Source organism: Marmota flaviventris, chromosome 7, assembly GCF_047511675.1.
Source record: "Marmota flaviventris isolate mMarFla1 chromosome 7, mMarFla1.hap1, whole genome shotgun sequence".
Taxonomy (NCBI): Eukaryota; Metazoa; Chordata; class Mammalia; order Rodentia; family Sciuridae; genus Marmota; species Marmota flaviventris.
This window is the reverse complement of record NC_092504.1, coordinates 34417416-34430765: the sequence shown is the minus strand read 5'-3', so window position 1 is coordinate 34430765 and position 13350 is coordinate 34417416. Positions and strand designations below refer to the sequence as shown.

The 13350-nt window shown below is 37.3% G+C and overlaps 1 protein-coding gene across 1 annotated transcript in view; it reads right to left on the bottom strand.

Annotated features, from left to right (window-relative positions):
* Grxcr1 (glutaredoxin and cysteine rich domain containing 1) overlaps nucleotides 1–13350 on the bottom strand; it is a 107422-nt gene that overhangs the window by 49603 nt on the left and 44469 nt on the right. The gene's annotated exons all lie outside the window — the stretch shown is intronic.

Here is a 13350-nt window from a genome sequence, read left to right as displayed (position 1 = left end):
ACTTAGGGAACTTAAGGAAAAGCAACAGAGCCAGAATCCGAGCCTCAGTCTGCCTCCCTAGTCCTTGCTCTTTTTCCCATGAAGATGCTCCATCACCCTATTATTGTAAATTACCACAGCCCACTGTTCTAGAACTGTGTGGCAAATTATATCATGAAAGGGCTGTCACAGGAACAATCCTAGATGCCCCATTGCTTTGTCCCTTTACTTCACTCCAATCTCTGGTTAAATGTCACCATTCAGAAAAATTTTCCCAGAAATCCTATGGAAAACATCACCTCTGTTCTCTTACCTAATTCCTTCCTTTAATGTACTCAGTGTTGTGGAACATTATATGGTGTTTGCTTATTGCTTCACTATATATTCCTACTAATAAAATATAACCCCATTTAATCAGCAACTTAGTTTTGTTCCCTAGAACTAAAAAAGCAGAATATAACATGGTACATAGTAGATGCTCAACAAGTACCTTTTGGCCTCTTTTTCAGCTTTCAATTAGAACTTGGTTCGAATTTCCCTCTTTGTAACTAAATAATCTTGAATTAATTACTAAAATTCTTTAAGTCCAATTTTTCTTATCTTTAAAACAGGGATAATAATGTCTACTCCTTGGAGATTGTGAAGATTAAATAATACAATGAATGAGGGTGAAAATCTTAACATGAACACTTATGCATAATAAATACTTGGAAAATTGTGTGTCATTGTTTTGTAAAATGTGACTGACACCTATCAGCACCAATACCATTATTTCTATAAACAAAAAGTTGAAATCTACAGACGTCATTCTCATAACCTTAGCAGCAAATTTAACCTCACAATTACACAGTGATCAAAAAATAAATGTTTTGAGGTTAACTGTCATTTATTTTTGTCTGGAATATGCCACCAATTCTAAGAATAAAAGTGATGGAGAGGAATATATTTAAAAATGTTATGAAGATCTCTCCATATCTCTCCTTTTCCGAGCTCACTGCCCTTTCTGACATGGAAGGAATGCAAGAGCATAATCTTTGCAAGCAAAGGTTTCTGTAGAGAGTTCTTTCTGTTTTGTTAACTTTCTAAAATCTTGCAAATAAACAAATTTTGATTACATCCTTAGGAACTGTCTATTTGTCCAAAGCAATTACTGAATTATCCCAGACACTAATTGAAAAGTCAATGAACCTAATGAATCCTCCACCTCTTCTCCAAAAAAGCAGTGTGTGTGTGTGTGTGTGTGTGTGTGTGTGTGTGTGTGTTTCAGACAGTTAAACCAAAACAATGCTGCTTTTGTAGTTCATCTAAGTTCATGAAAATGAAGATAGCCCCTTCACCCACCACATAGAAGGGGGTCACAGGTCTACCAAGTCAGCATTTATCAGGCACAGAAAGGTTTCCAATAAAATCTGGATTTTCATCTTTTGAAAACACAAAATATCTGATGAAACAAAAATGTAGTTTTTATACATTCCTGCACAGAAGCAATAGCTGGAGTTTGGCATCAGCTACTCCCTTTAGATGACACATGTCCTTTAGTGCTGAATTTCATGTCACTTTCCTCTATCTGGACAATTTCATTCACTGACTTTGCATCACCCCTTCAGATTTGAACTTACAATTTGGAATCTGGGCTGGTTTGTTCACACAGACCCTTATATGGAAAGAAACTGAGACCCACACAGTTTAATTACTTGAATCAACTCTTTCTTTAGGAAGCAATATTTTGCACAAAAACAAACAAACAAACAACAACAACAAAAAAAAAAAAAACAGCCATCAATCCATTGGCACTTACTGACACTACAACTGTGATAGTTAATTTTATAATTTTATGTGTCAACTCTACTGGACCAGAGGATGCCCAGATATCTGACTAAGCATTATTTCTGAGTTTGTCTCTGAGGGTGTTTCTGGAAGAGGTTAGCATTTGGATTGAAATTAGCACTTGAAAATAGATGGCTCCCCCCAATATAGGTGGGCACCATGTAATAATCTGTAGAGGGCCTGAAGAAACAGGAAGGCAGAGGTTAGTTTTTGTCTTTTCTTTTTACCTAACTGCTTGAGCTAAGTCACTGGTCTTCAGACCTCAGTGCTTATTGTTCTTGGGTCTGCAGACCCAGACTTGAATCGATACCATTAGCTCTCTGGCTATCAGGCCTTCCAAATATACCACTGGGTTCCTTGGGGCAACTTGTAATCTGAGGAGCATTGTACTTCTCAGGTTCCATAATCCCATGAGTTAATACAATGTAATAAATCTCTTCCTAGATATAGATATCTCTACTGGTATGTATAGATATAGATGTAGCTATGGACATACTTTGCATATTGGCTATGTTTTCCCAGAGAAATTTAAGCAATATAGCTGCTATATGAATTTGGGGAACCTAGTTTACTTCTCTGGGATTTGGTTTTCTCTTAGCTAATATGCGAATAGCTATAATCTAGCTGTTATGGTTTGGATATGAGTTGTTACCCTTACTCTCATATTAATGCAGAAATGTTCAGAGGGAAAATGATTGGATTATGAAGCTATACCCTAAGCAGTCCACCCTAGTTTGAGTGGACTAACTCTGTGATAACAATAGGCAGGTGGAGTATAGCTGACCGGTCACTAGGGATATTCCCTGGAAGGATTCATCTTCCCTGTGACCCTTTCCACCCACCCCCCCACACCATCTTTCTGCTTTCTGACTCCACTATGAGCAGTTTCTCTTTCACTGAACCCTCAAACCATGATACTTCACCACACCTTGGCGCACAGCAATGGAATCTGCAGAGATAAAACCCTGAAACCATGAGCCAAAATAAAAATTTCCTCCCCTTAGTTGCTCTTGTCAGGTATTTTGGTCACAGAGACAAAAAGCTAACTAAAGCACTAGCCCATGATGTTGTTGTAGAATCACATATAAAATGCCCTTGAAAACACATTGTTAATTATAAAATGTTGCAAGCTCACCAAAGAGTGACTAGATCTAATTTAGAAATCTCTCCTAGAAACTATGCTCCTGCAAAAAATGTTTCTCTTATAACAAGAATACTTTGACTTCTATAGAAATTGTAACAAACATTATCTACTGGGATTTTAGATTTGCTCACCTCTGCAGACAAATGTCAAGATCAAGATGAATGCCAAAACTACCATATTCAAGAGCATCCAATCCCAACATGATAGGCTTACAACATTAAAAAGCCAGGCAGCAAATGAATCAAGAACATTCTACAAATGAAAATCTTTAAAAATATACTTTTAATCTCATCCTTTGAAATATTAAAATTGAAAATCCAAAAGAAAAAGGACTAAAACATCGGACAATGAGTGGCCTCCGAATAAGTGGTTAGATAAGCACCATGCTGTCATTTGATAATGCCCTTCATCTTCTTTACAAAAACCCTCATGCTCTTTCTAAACAGGAAAGGTGTCCTTCTTTTCCATCTTCTCAAATGCATGCATATCATGAATAAATATCAAACAATAAAACCTTAAAATGTCCTCAATTTTCTACACCAAGGAAAATGTTTGAATTATCAGTTAAATATAGTCAATCCCTTTCAGTGGATTTGGATGCAATAAGAATTTACCTTAGAGACTGAATTACCTATACCAAATTTCAGCTTGAAGCTTTCATAAGTTCCAGAGTGACAGAGCGAAGTGATCTCAAGTCTCTGAGGAATTCCCATAATAGACTGAGAACTAAGAGCGGCAAAGACAGAAAACTCAGAAGTTGAGAAAATTGGACCCAGCCTCAGGCACACTTCTCATCCCTGTCGCCTCCTATTTTCCTATTCTGAGGTTAATCTGTCCCTCTGACTACCCTGTTGGTCAGGGTTCCAGTCTCATCTAACTCCTAATGCTGCACTTGGGCCATGGAGTGGGGGTAACTACTGGAGAACTCTGATGAGGAAATTAGAGGTTGATGTAAGAAGCTAAGATACGCTTTATGAGTTATGAGTCCTTTACCTCTATAAGTAAGGTAAGTTCTATTATTATGTTAACTGTACAAATAAAAAACTGAGGCCCAGAGGAATATGTTTCTGGCCTAAAGTCAGATGACTAGCAAATTATAAAGCTGGTATTTGATCCACATAAATCATAGAACTCTTGACTCCATCTATACCTCATGTCTTTTGGCAAATAAGAATTTAGAGCGACTGAGGGAGAATCTATGAATCCCAAACTTTTATAAATAGTATAATCACTCCCTATTGCTTTAATTTCAAACTCCTATTTTAACAAATTACCATAAACTCAGTGACTTAATACAACAAACACATATTATCTTAGAATTCTGGAGGTCAGAAGTCCCAGCTAGGTTTCAGGAGGCAGAAGGTGTCAGCAGGGCTACAGTCTCTTCTAAGACTCAGGGGAGAAGCCATTACCTTGCCTTCCCAGCTTCCAGAGGCTACAGTATCCTTGGATCAAGCTCCCTTCCTCCATCTTCAAGGCTCTTGAAGATGAAGCACTACCTCCAGTCTCCCCTTCCTCTCTGCCTCTGAACTTCCCTGCCTCCCTTTTGTAAGAGATGTGTCCTGAAAGGATTCATCTTCCCTGAGACCCTTCTCTCCCTCCCCTCTCTCTGCTTTCTGATTCTGCCGTGAACTAAGCAGATTTTCCTCCATTGGGCCTTCCGGCTATGATGCTACATATATGTTGAGCTCATCCAATAATCCAGGATAATTTTCCCATCTCAATGTTTCTAGCTTATTTATATCTTCAAGTCCTTTTTACCGTGAGATATCATATTTATGAGTCTGGGGATTAGGAGACAGATATTGCAGGAAGGTAGGTAGCTATTTTTCAGTGGCCTACCACAAATAGGTAAATAAAGTATCAGATTCTAGCTACAGGAATGAAAGTTCTTCAAATTACATAAGCTTAAAACAGAAAGGAGACTTGAAAATTATCTAGTGCAACTCAAGCAAATGTATGACCATATCAAGAGCACTCTCAAACTTCTGGTTATTTGCCTAGATCTTCCTCCTTGTAATTTTCAAATTGCTTTAGAAACAGAACTGGAAGGTAATTCTAGTAAGGTGAGCATGAAACACGTTGTTCTTTGAAAATCCTTGATAGAATCACTTGTGAATAGGATTTTTCTTTAAGTTGCTACTTAAAGAGTATTTAAAAATAGAAGCAAGTGGATTAAAGTGAGGGAGATGGTTTGCTTATTCTTTATCGATCTCGTGTATCCATCTATCTTCTGTACTCTTTTGTATCTCTTACTTAGCAAAATGCTTTTCCTTCAATTGGTCAAATAAGCCTTAGAAATTGCTATGAAAGCCAGATTCTAAGCATGACCAAATGAGGGAGGTGCTTTGTGTTACATGAAAAGGAAAACACAAGTGAAAATATTTGAAAATTCTGCATAAAGCCAGAGGTTTAAATAGTCTGTGAGTTCTACAAAGGAATCTAGGTAATTTCTTAGCTCAACTTCAAAGAGAACAAATAACTCTAAGATTTCAAAAGCAAGAAAATATTGCCTTTCCATTTCTTCTGAAATGTCCCCAAATTGGGTTGCTTTAATAAAAGCACCTAAATTGTGAGAAACATAAAATTACACAACAGATGTGCAGAATAATGCTCGAAACATTAAAAGTCATGTCTTTTCAAGTATAAACTATATCATTTGGAATGACCTATGCAATTCTGAAAAGGAAGTTTAATGCTTATTATTCATTGTAAATTCAAATTAGAAATGAATGCAGGTGTTTTAAAACAAGATTGATCACAGAATCATTATCAGAAGAAAGAAAAGAGTTATTTCTGGGAATGTCTTTCATCCAAATCTGCTTGGTTTGTTACCAGAGCTCCATACTGGAGCTGATTATTAGGTTTTGGAGATTCAGCCAGTAGGAAAGAGATCTAAGTGAATTATTGAATAAAATAGTAAGTCTCATTAAGTGGTAGATTTTATATGAATAATTTTATCAATAACCCAGTTAAAACTGGAAAAATAAAAATTATTTATTGAGTGAATTCCAGGAATTATGTCTACTGAATGTATTTATTCTTGTTATAACCATACAACATATTATGTAATTGATGCTTTTATTTTTTTTTCATTGACAATAAAAATGAGTCACAAGGAGATTTATAACTTTCTCAAGGTCACAAAATCTTGAAATTTTTCATATATATATATGTGAATATATATGAATATGAATATATATATATATATATTCTCCCCCTTTTCTAGGTTTTCTCCTACAAATCTGGCTATTCCTTCTCCATGTTCCACGATGGTCACACTTTATCATAAGCATTCTGTTTCCCAGGAGCTCTCAGCTGGGTGTACTGGCTACCTCCTTCTCGCTAATGATCTTTTTAAATTTTCACCAGCTAATTCAAGGCTAATGAAACTCCACATGTATATCTTCATCTCAGACTGTTTTCCTACAATAGGGATCTGAATTCCAGCTGTGTAGCTAGCATCTGCACTTGCATATAATTACCATAGGTTGAAGTCAGATTGTCAGAAGCTCACATCATCATTGCCACTAAGCCTACTCAACCAATTGCCTGAAGTCTAGGTATCATTTGGACATCTTCTGAGCTAACACTAACCAAACCCATGTTCTACAATCAACTAGTCATGTCACTGAAAAAACGTTTAGACGTGAAATGACTGGGGTATGAAAGCCATTACTTAATCAGTGCATTAATCCCCTGATTGGAATCAACTGTGTTGTAACTGTAAGCAGGCAGGACTTTGGCCTATACATTTTGCCCATATTCAGGAACACTCTCTCTGCTTCCTGGTTGTCATGTCCTGAGCTGCTTTATTCCACTGCACCCTTCCGCCATGATGTTCTGCCTCACCTTGTGCCCAGAGCAATGGAATCAGTCATCTATGGACTGAGACCTCTGAAACTGTGAACCCAAATAAACTTTACTTTCTCTAAAATTGTTTTTGTCAGGCCTTGTGGTCACAACAGTGAAAACACTGCCTAAAATAATAATAAAATAATCATTTCCTATTGCTTTAAAGATAAAAGTCAAAATATCCAGAAAAACCCTGTTTGTTGTGGCTTCTGCCTTTTGCCCTAGTCCTGTTTCTTCTAACACTCCCTTTGGTGTGTTTAATATTTCACTAATATTTATCAAGTTCTGTGATTTAATATTTACCATGTTCTATGTGCAAAATTCTCCAGATACAAAACTCCTACTCTTTTCCAAAACATATCGTGTCCTTTGGTGTCCCTTTCTTTCCTCGTGTGGTTTTTAAGCCTGGAACATACTTTTCTCCATAGTTCACTTAACATCATCTTCCTCAGTGGATAACTTCAAGTCATGCAGCAGCACCTCTGGGGAACCTCCCAGTCCTCTCTCTTCAGTGGGATATGACTTGTCCATCTTCTGGGCTCCCTGCACTGACTCTTTCCCTCTATGAATTTCCCAAGATGAAAAGTTTGTGTTACTTAATTTTATATACTGTAGAGTTAATAGAGTTTGGCACATGGTCATAGACACTGCTGTGACCTGGATGTTGCTGTCCCCCCAAAATTCATATTTTGAAACCTAATTCCCAATGCTATAGTATTAAGAGGTCAGCCTTTGAGAGGTAATTAGGTCTTAAGGACAGAGACTTCATGAATGGGATTGTCGTCCTTCTAAAAGAGGCCAGAGGGAGCTGGTTTGAACCTTCTACCATGCAGCTACCACAATAGTCACCATCCTTGAACTAAGCCTCACCAGACCCTGAATCTGTTAAAGTTTATATATATAAAACTTATATATATATATATATATATATATATATATATATATATATATATATATATATATATATATATATATATGTATTGTGTCCAACTACAACTAAATATAGTTGGACACAATACCTTTATTTTATTTATTTACTTTTATGTGGTGCTAAGGATCAAACCCAGTGTCTTGCATGTGCTAAGTGAGCACTACACTGTTGAGTCACACCCCAGCCCCTAATGTTTTGATCATATAATTTCAAGCCTCCAGAACTGTGAGGAATAAATGTCTATTACATATAAGTTACAGATCTAAGGTGTTATGTGATAGCAGCCCAAATGCATCAAAACAGATACCATGAATTTTTGTTGAATAGAGAACAACCAAAATTTAAGGCTGTCTGATGCTAAATTTTATATGTATATGTTATATTTTAATAAAATAGCACAATCTAGCATTGATGGGGATAATGAAGAAAAAAAGAAAAATAACAAAAGTGTTCTAATCCAAAATAAGTAAATCAACACTGATATAACATCCAATAATTGTCACTCAAGTAAGCATTTTTCTCTCTTTAAAAAATTTTATACAATTTTGCTCTTATCAGTAGCTGAGGCAGAAATGCAGGTTGTTGGTGTGTCTGAGCTTTCCAAGTGGGTGTGTATCATTCTGAACAGGATAATTTTATAGCACTTGCCTCTGATTAAATTGAAACCACGTTGCCAGGCCAGAAGCTGCAGGCTAACTGCACAATGGCCAACCTCTTACCCTGAACACCATGACGCATGTAAACATGTTGCCAAAAGTCTCTCACTGCCTCATTTTATCATTTTTAATAGCAGGTTGAAGAAGAAAAAGACCAAAAGACTTTTGCTTCCAATTAAAATGAAATAATGTTGTACAGTCATTAAAGCCAACGATTTCAGAAACATTGAAGACTGTGAAGTGGTGCTCAAAAATATGTGTTTTTGAGAGAGAGAAGAGGGGATTAAAAACAGGCTAACCACGCCTGAAAAAGAACAGAGAATCATTATTGGCCATTGATATATTGTGCAGATGTCCACCAGGCCCAAGAAAACCCTAGTCTGCTGCACTTTATCATCACCCACTGTTCACCCGTTAGCACCTGTTGAAATTTACAGTCCAGATCTATAGGACATAGCCACTTCTTCAGCCAGACCTGTAAAGGAGAAAGCATCTTTGTCTCTGGTTCCAAAGCAATGAAAGTGTAAGCATAGAAGATGCCAGACCTAGTGCTTTTACCCCCTACACACTGTCAGAGAAGGGATCTGACAGCATTTCCATGTTCATTGTTCATCTTCATTCCTGCCATGGCCATGGTTTATTTACATGAGTCAATAAATTAATTCCTCTTTGTGTTTTTGGGGTAGTTTGGGGGTGTGTGTGTCTGTTTAATTCTTCATGTTTCCATGTTTCTGTCATGAGCAATGTGTCTTTGTCCTTTTGGGATGCCATCACAAAATACCATAGACTTAGAAACAACAGAAATTTATTTCTCAGAGTTCTGGAGGCAGGGAAGCCCAAGATCAGTAACCCAAGCAACAGATTATGTTTCTGGGGAAGGCCAATTCCTCATAGGCAGTGACTTCTTGCTGTGTCCTATCAAGGTGGAAGGGCATATGAGCTGCCTCTGGCCTTTTTTATAAAGGCACTAACCTCATTCATGAGAGTGAAGTGGAGTGGCCTCCTCACCCCCCAAGGGTGCTAACTCTTATATCACCTTGGCAGTTAGGTATCAGTTAATAAATTTCAAAGGGACACAAATATTCAGATCATATCACAAACCAAGACACTGACTGATGCAATAGCCAGGATTTCAGCAGATCCAGTGAACTTTTCAGATTGTTTTGCTCTTTATAAATCAAAAACTTTCCAGAAACAGTATTTTTGAAAGAAAGGTAGTAACAGTTTCCACACACTGGGGACATAAGCCCATCTCCACACTCACATATCACCTGGGCTATTCAGAATGAGCAAGACCTTAGGAGTGCACAAATAATTTCCTTCCTCTTGACTCCTGGTGCTCATAACATTGAAAATTCTGAATTCAGAGGTAGGAAACCTCAACTGTGAATCCCATCTTTGATATTTTGATGACCTATAGCCAATTGGTTCCCATATTCATAAAACAGGTAAAACGTACCTACCCACTCATGTCACCCAGCCCTGATGAGGATTAAATAAAACAGGTGGCATGACTGGACTTTGTACAAAGATGCATAAGTGACTGCTAATCACTGGCCTTCCTCAAGGCTTGGTGCTGAACCTTGATATCTTTTCTATAAATCCTTGTCTTGAAAGACTCATCTCTCTGATTTCCTGAAACTATAACTTCCCTTCTTCTTCTCCCAGGTTAATATTTATTTTCTTTTCCTCTCATTTGTGGGACAGTTTAATAGGCTTTCCATTTTTAGAATCCCGACATAATTTCAAACTTGGCTAGTCTACATGTTGAACTTTCCCCCAGTTTCCTTTTCTCTCTGCTCCCTCTCTAGCTTTGGTCTGCTTATTTTCTCTTGGACCATGGAGCCACCTTCTACCCAATCCTCCTATTGATCATACCAAATCATAGGCCAGTTTTTCCTGGGAAGTGTCCTTAAGGTATTTTCTCTATTATTTCTATTGCTTTCTTCTTATCATTTTAAGCAACTCTCAAATCTCATCACTTTTTGCCTAGATTATTACATCCTTTCTGCTTCATCAATTTTTTCTCCCTAGTACACTACTTCCTCTACCCATTCAGAATAATCTCTCAAACCTTCCATCTAAAATATTTAGTGGCTCTGATTCCCTGCCACATAAAATCCAAACTTCTTATTTTGGCTTATATACTTCTTTATACTCTGTCCCATACTTTCTAATTTTCCCTTACCTTTTATCACTCTCAATTATGTTCCCATTAAAAGAATATACATTTCATTAGGGCATGGAGCTTAGCTATCTTCCTTACCAACATGGAGAGTAGGTTTTTCAACCTTACTACTATTGACATTTTGCAGTAGATGATTATTGGATGGGAAATGGTTAACTGTCTTATCCACTATCAGATGTTTAACAGCATCCACCGCCTGGACCCAGCAGATGCCAATGGCAACCTCCAAACTGTGAAAACCAAATATCTCCAGACATTGACAAATGACCTCTAGAAGGCAAATTTATGCCAGTTGACAACCACTGACCCAGAGCAATATCTGGCACATACAAGATGCTGAAAAAAAATATTTCCTAAAGGAATAAATGAAAGTACCTAAACTTTAGGGAGTCCCACTTCTCATTCTCCATAAATCTTTTTTCTGTGTTTCCATTTGAATGGCTTTGGCCTGGTTGCTTCCTGAATCTAACTAAGATGCTCTCTGACTAGTACCTAACCTAAAAGCCACATGGATATTTATTGAGCTAGGTGTCTAGGCTTTTGTCCTGGAGATTCTGACTTATAAACTCTGGCACTGGGCCCAGAGATCTTTTTTTCTGTATCAAATAGTTCTGGTGATTTGTATGATCTTATAAGTTTGAACTCTGAACTGGAAGTCAAAACTTCAGAGATACTTTCTGAATACCAGCATACTTAAACTAGAGTGATCTGATGGAATACAACTACTGAGGTTTCGCTTTCAGCATATTTCCTCTTTATTTCTACAGCCAACTCTTCTTTAAAGGATAACAAAAATAGCAACTCATGGAGCAACTACTCTGTGCCAGTCGTAGAATTAAATAATTTTTGTGTGTGTGTTACAACTCTATAGTGTGCTTTTATTTTTTAGAAAGATGTAGACACTGAGACTCAGAGACATAAAATAGTTTTCCCTAGAATGGATAGCTGAAGTACAGAAAAGTAGAATTAAGCTTTGTTACCTCTATCTCTCAACTAAATAATGCAGTGTTTTCTATGAACATATCACATCTCAATCCTTTCATTGAGAATTTTGCAATTTCCTCTTGCTCTCAAATATCCTCCTTTTCTCCCCTTACTCTTCAACCTATGCCAATCTTACATTGTTTTGTTTGTTTGTTCCTTCGTTTGCGTGTTTTGCTGGGGATTGAACCAGGGCCTTGCACATGCTAGGCAAGTGCTCTACCAGTTAGCTACATTCCCAACCCCTATGCCATTTATTAATGGCATGTGTTTACCAAGCAGATTGTGAGTACTTTGATGGCAAGATTTAAATCTTCAAAGTACTTAAAATTATATTATTATCTATTTTGTCTTATTTTCTGTCCCTAAAATAAAGCTAAAAATAGGAGGTGGCAGGTAGAGATTAAATCCTCTAGAATTCCTATAAGAGACAAATGTATCGTCATGCCTTCTCAAAATAATTCTATAGGTCACTGGCTTCAGCTGTCTTGGGATGCAGGTCCTAGGCCCCAACCTCACTAATGATGGTGCAGTAATCCACTACTGTAATAAGAGCCCCATATGTTTCTGGTGCACATGACAAATTGTAAATCACCAACCTGAAATCTCTCTTCTTGTCACAAGAATGAATTTTTAAATAGCATATTCTATTTGTGCCCCAATTTTTAAATAGCATATTCTACTTACACCCTATGGAGAGTAAACAAACATTCTACAGGAAATTTTCTCAGTCCTATGACTGTTGAGGGATGAGACTGTCAACTTTTTTTCTTATTTTCTCATTCTTACTGAAGGAGAGGCCTAATCCAAACCTCCCACTAGGTTGACAGTGATTCATGTTCAAGTACCTATCCTGTCTTATTTCCTTTCTTGATTTCAAGAGAAAAATATGAAGGAAAAAGTAAAATCTTGCACCAAAACTCAATTCACTTTTAAAACAGGCATCTCATTTTAAATAAATCACAACCCATCCACCTTTCCTAGTTGTATAGGCTTCACGTTGCATACCAGATCTAGAGTGCTAAAATTAATTACCTCATTCTGCTTCCTTTTATATTTTGTAGAAACGATTTCATTGTTGTTACCATGCCTACCACCAGAATAGTTTCCTATTACAACACTTTAGTCCCACACAAATAATTTTAGTTTTACTCCCTCTTTACAGACAGCAGGAGGAGCAGCTGTTTGTTGAGCTCCTCATATAGAGATTTAAAAGTGATGTGCTTGAGTTGCTGCCCTAGGTTCGGATATGTGCCAGATTTATAAAGGAAGAACTTCTCAAATATACCCCTCATCTGACCCACCCATATCATTAAAAGTGGGCAAGGACAGTGTGAACATTGCCACACACCTTCCTATGTTTCCTGTTTTGTTTTGTGTCATTTTGGGGGAATTCCCAATAGGGAGGATTATTTTATCCCTAAGAATTCATACTCTCCCCACTGATGTGTACGGAAATGTGACTCTTTGATAAACCCTGCAGTCTATTGTTATTACATGGGGACTTGATCTAAGCAATTCCAATTAAAGCAGACACCAGGGAGTATGGGGATAGCATTGGGCTAGGAAACTCAAGTCTCTTATCTTATTTGCAGCATGGTCACAACTTTGGGGCTTTTGTATGGAAGACATTTGCCTCTGTATTAAATGAGAGCAACAGCTTTAATCAGGGGCCATAAATTAAAGGTTTTTCAGGAACTAAGCAGGTAACCAAATGTTGGAGGCAAATGACAAATGGGATTTGACAGAGATTAATGGAGATTCTGAGGAGCTAAGTTGAATGCTCCCT